The sequence below is a fragment of the Aquarana catesbeiana genome, linkage group LG03 (assembly GCF_042186555.1).
Source record: "Aquarana catesbeiana isolate 2022-GZ linkage group LG03, ASM4218655v1, whole genome shotgun sequence".
In the NCBI taxonomy this organism is placed as follows: Eukaryota; Metazoa; Chordata; class Amphibia; order Anura; family Ranidae; genus Aquarana; species Aquarana catesbeiana.
Window position 1 is genome coordinate 547,423,881 of NC_133326.1, and position 6,140 is coordinate 547,430,020.

A 6,140-nucleotide genomic window follows, 5' to 3' on the forward strand; every position below is an offset into this window, starting at 1 on the left:
GTCTGTAATACGAATCTTTCTTTGAATTGCACATCCCCGGAAGAAGCAATCAGCGAAACATGTTGGGCTAGTGTGCAATTTTCTTCTTTTTGATTCAAACCTCCACATTTTATAACCACCTTGTTATTGCTAACTATGAAAATTCAGATGTTCTTTGTAAACAAATCTGTTTTAAACTTTTTTTGTACAAATAAAAATTAATCTTTTATTCTAAATTTTCTTATGAGTTTTGTTGGCACCGTAAAAGTCCCCTTTACCTTGTTCCTTTCATAAGACAAAAAATTGCCTTCCACATGCCGGTAGAGAGCTGGAATGGCCTTCCATGAAAAGAAATGGCGTTTTGGAACCTGCAACTGAGGTACAGCACATTCCATAAATTCACGAAAGGGGGCAGAGTCTACAGCTGAAAAGGCAGTAGTTGCAATGCTAGCGATTTGGCCAGGCTGGCATTCAAGCTAGCATTCAGACTGTGAGCATGTGGATGGCTGGGACCAAATTTCTTTTTATGGTTTAGCATCTGGAGTAGAGAAATTTGCCTGCTGGTGGTGTACTGCTAGCAGATTGGCTGCAAGTACTTGGGACACCTATTGCTATACCTTCATTCCTCTCAGTGCAGGTTTTCGAGAGGACTGGAGTAGGGTTGGAGATCCCAGGTGAGGAGCAAGGAGAATCCACCTTTTTCTTTGATGTAAGTCTACGGACTTTTTGCCTTATGAGTTATTTGAAATCTACATTAATGGCTGTAAAATATTGGAAATATGAATATATTTAATTTATATTGAATTATTTATATTAATATATTTTATATTTAATTTATATTTAATGAATATATTTAATTTAGCTTTTATCTATGTAGGGTGGAACATATTATCTTCACAGAAATCTCTGGTAGACCAGACAAGTCGGTGCCTAGGCTTGTGCATACAAACAATGGGATCCAAAGCTCATTGTTTTACACATACTCACTTCAAAGGATCCCATGCTGGGATATGCAATGAAGGGAGGCCAACCCTTAATCAATACTTAACTTCACGGGAAAATTAAAGTTAAGCTCCTGCTCAGAATAGTCACAAGGATTTGCATTAAAGGAGGCTGACTTATGCAAAGTATAGGGATTGGAGATGTAGCCAGTCCTTAACCGGGAATAGGGAAGCTCACCAATCAGAGCCACGCTATGCCAACCAATGAGGCATCAGCATGTAATGATATACACAGACTAGATGGGAGGGAAACACACACTTTTATGGGAGAGCAACCATCAGAATGGAACCTTGGTGCAAAGGGTAATTATGGGAAAGGTCTGCATTTTACTTGTAACTAAATATTTTTTCAGATTAATGTTTTCAGGAATATACTCTGTATTCCTTCATGTAATTCTCTTATTTTAACCTAATATTTTCTTCCTTGGTGTAGACTATAGATAGATGGTTGTGTATTAGATAGACTTTCAACGGTAAAAAAATAGAGATGTAGGCGTGGCGCTGCTCTGCTGTGATGCGATTTTTTATGGTTACCTTGCGTGATGACTTAATTAAAAATTATTGGCTATATATGTTGCAATATACAAAAATGAAAACTTCATAAATGAAATGACTTCTTTACAGGAAGCATAACTTAAACCCAATAACACTGTTGAAAATCAAAAATTTTAAGTAATACGTGATGTGGCCTAGAAAGGCCGATTAGTGCTTGTTTTCCACTTAGTGTTTGTTATTCAATTGTGTTACACCCTCTGGTGTATGTGTTGTTAGGTTAAAAAATTAATGTAAATCACTCCTCTAAATGTTATTTGTGGTTGAAAATGGGTGAAAATGTGGGTGAGAAAAATAAATATATAGAAATATACAAAAATATGCAGAATGAAAAATACAAAAAAAACACATATGGGTGTCGCATGAACCAAAATTAGAATAAAAAATAAAAAATAAAAACTACTTGGTGGTTACACATATGTGAACACTTATGTCACATATCATTTAATTTAAGTGCAAAAAACATGCAAAAAACGTGCTATTTATACTAGATCATAAAGTGACTTGTGCTTATACTATAAACCGAGTGATTTGTGCTTCATAAGCTCAGTACTTGCTGTAAAGGTACGTAATTATGGTGAAAAGGTCTTTTGAGTGGTTCAGAAAGTTTTTGTTTGAATTATGGTTTGGAGAGGGTTAAATTCTCATTATAAGATGGTGTTTAGAAACCATTCCATATTCAAGTGCTGGTCTTGTGATGGTGCTCCTTAACCGGGGTCTTATTGTGCTTGCACTCACCGAATAGGGACACCCCTGCAGGGGTATGAGCAGTCACAGTGTTTGCCACTGTGTAGCAGCCCTGGATGTCTCTGGTCCGTACTGTGAGTGTTGCTATGCCGGCTTAGGATATGTTCACCATAGAAAAGAGGGAATGTCCATAGCGTGAACCCGTTTAAAAACTTTTATTGTGCCATATATTAAGATTGTACTCACATTTTTAAAGATACTGGTAAGCATATAAAAAACACAGTCCGCGGTGATCGATTTGTACTCGTCTCTCTGGAGATGACGCAAGACGTGGATAAGTCCCGCCCTATGCATTTCGTCATAGGACGTCTGCTGGGGCTTTCAACTTTCAACTACTCACCAATAAATGTTGTTATTGTGTTAAAGCTTTCACTCATGGTCAAAGAACTCTCATTTAACCCAAATCATATCTGAGAGATATTAAATCTCAAATATAGTATACGGGAAAAAGACTACATGGGAGGTCGTCATATGTCTGGTCAAGCATGTGGTGCCCAAGCGGCTTCTGTTGTGGCCACGCTTGATCTGCTTCAGACATAGGTTACAAACAGCAAAGGTGCGATCTGCTGCACACGTGTCCAAAAAGGCCCACACCAAGGAGCTTTTCAAAATCAGCGGGGAGTCAGCAGCACCCTCCACCTGCGGAGCTTTTCGGTGTGATGCAGTAGGGTGGCTGCCCTTAAACTGCCCCCTAGAGGATATCCTGCCTCGTTGGAGTTGTACCTCCTCCTTCTCCTTTCTATCAGGCACCCAAGTAGAGTCAGTGACCTCATCATCCCCTCCCTCCTCGTCACTGGAGCAAACTTGGCACTATGCTGCAGCAGGGGGAACATGACTGCCAGTTTCTTGTCCTTCTTGGGCACCCCCTCTCTCTAGGCTCACGTTACTCCCTTCCTCAACCTGGGTACCAACATCGGAGCCTTCAAATCGCTGTGCATCCTTCAGCAGCATGTACCCGACACTGTGGTTATATAGTTCGGGGGACTCCTCTGTGCATGATGGTGGATCTACGGAAGGAGTGACTGTGGACAAGGAGCCGGTGGAATAGGCCGCTTTGGCAGTTGCATAGGAAGGAAAACTACTCTGAGCCTGGTGACAGAGGATGAGGAGGATGAGGACTACGGCTTTGTTATCCACTCCACCAACTCTTCTGCATGTTCTGGCTCAATAACACGGCCAGCAGCAGGAAAAAAGGACAAGTGTGCCCCACAGCCACCGGCAGAGGATGCACCATGTCCATGACCAGCACTGTTGACTGTAGACACAGAGCCTGCTTGCCCTCTTTTAGTGGCCTGTGAGCATCTGCCTCTCCTTGGTGGCCTTCCAGACATGATGTATATTTTCTTTTGCAACACCACACTGCACTGTATTGTGTACTGTGTACACTACCAGAAAAGTAGTAGAAACTGCACTACGGCTGCACTGTATTGTAATGACAATTTTTGATCTAATATTTCACAGCAGGGCCCGTTTCTGCGCTCAACAAGAGTATCTGTGAGGCTTTACAGTGTTGTGCCACCACCACCACCACCGCCTAAGGCCCAATTTTTCTTCCCCTGTTTAACAGGGACATGTAATTACAATTCTTGATATAATACAGTCAGGTCCATAAATATTGGGACATCGACACAATTCTAATCTTTTTGGCTCTATACACCACCACAATGGATTTGAAATGAAACGAACAAGATGTGCTTTAACTGCAGACTTTCAGCTTTAATTTGAGAATATTTACATCCAAATCAGGTGAACGGTGTAGGAATTACAACAGTTTGTATATGTGCCTCCCACTTTTTAAGGGACCAAAAGTAATGGGACAATTGGCTGCTCAGCTGTTCCATGGCCAGGTGTGTGTTATTACCTCATTATCCCATTTACAAGGAGCAGATAAAAGGTCCAGAGTTCATGTCAAGTGTGCTATTTGCATTTGGAATCTGTTGCTGTCAACTCTCAATATGAGATCCAAAGAGCTGTCACTATCAGTGAAGCAAGCCATGATTAGGCTGAAAAAACAAAACAAACCCATCAGAGAGATAGCAAAAACATTAGGTGTGGCCAAATCAACTGTTTGGAACATCCTTAAAAAGAAAGAACGCACCGGTGAGCTCAGCAACACCAAAAGACCCGGGAGACCACGGAAAACAACTGTGGTGGATAACCAAAGAATTCTTTCCCTGGTGAAGAAAACACCCTTCACAACAGCTGACCAGATCAAGAACACTCTCCAGGAGGTAGGCGTATATGTGTCAAAGTCAACAATCAAGAGAAGACTTCACCAGAGTGAATACAGAGGGTTCACCACAAGATATAAACCATTGGTGAGCCTCAAAAACAGGAAGGCCAGATTAGAGTTTGCCAAACAACATCTAGAAAGGCCTTCACAGTTCCGGAACAACATCCTCTGGACAGATGAGACCAAGATCAACTTGTACCAGAGTGATGGGAAGAGAAGAGTATGGAGAAGGAAAGGAACTGCTCATGATCCAAACCATACCACCTCATCAGTGAAGCATGGTGGTGGTGGTGTCATGGCGTGGGCATGTATGGTTGCCAATGGAACTGGTTCTCTTGTATTTATTGATGATGTGACTGCTGACAAAAGCAGCAGGATGAATTCTGAAGTGTTTCGGGCAATATTATCTGCTCATATTCAGCAAAATGCTTCAGAACTCATTGGACGCCTCTTCACAGTGCAGATGGACAATGCCCCGAAGCATACTGCGAAAGCAACCAAAGAGTTTTTTAAGGGAAAGAAGTGGAATATTATGCAATGGCCAAGTCAATCACCTGACCTGAATCCAATTGAGCATGCATTTCACTTGCTGAAGACAAAACTGAAGGGAAAATGCCCCGAGAACAAGCAGGAACTGAAGACAGTTGCAGTAGAGGCCTGGCAGAGCATCACCAGGGATGAAACCCAGCGTCTGGTGATGTCTATGCATTCCAGACTTCAGGCTGTAATTGACTGCAAAGGATTTGCAACCAAATATTAAAAAGTGAAAGTTTGATGGATGATTGTTAATCTGCCCCATTACTTTTGGTACCTTAAAAAGTGGGAGGAACATATACAAATTGTTGTAATTCCTACACCGTTCACCTGATTTGGATGTAAATACCCTAAAATTAAAGCAGAAAGTCTGCAGTTAAAGCACATCTTGTTTGTTTCATTTCAAATCCATTGTGGTGGTGTATAGAGCCAAAAAGATTAGAATTGTGTCTATGTCCCAATATTTATGGACCTGACTGTATTTCACAGCAGGGCCCGTTCCAGCACCCACGAAGAATAACTGTGAGGACTTACAGTGTTCTGGTACCACCAATACCTAAGGCCCAATTTTCCGCAGAGTGTATAGGGCAGGCCGTATAGTATATACAGGCAGTCCCCTATTTTCAAACATCCGATTTACAAACGACTCCTACTTACAAACGGAGGGAGACAACAGGAAGTGAGAAGAAATCCACCCCTAGGAAGGGAAATTCTCTCCTGTAAGAGTTAATATGGGAAAAAGGTGTCTCCCCACTGATGCTTTATCACCAATCCTTGTTTCCCTAATAACCCAAAATTTTCAAAATCCAATCGTCATTGGGACAGAAAGTGAGGTGAAATCTTCTGAACTGGGGCACAGACAGCAAAACAAATGTTACAGGGGTGATAACCCTTCCCTGTGTTATCCAAAAAGCTTAAAAATAGATTTTTTGTCTGGAGCTACACTTACAAAATGTACCTGTTCCAAATTACAAACAGATTCTACATAAGAACAAACCTACAGTCCCTGTCTTGTTTGTAACCAGGGAAATGCCTATATATCAGAGTATATAGGGCCTGGGGGCCCCACGCCTTTTTTTTAAATTTGGGCGCGG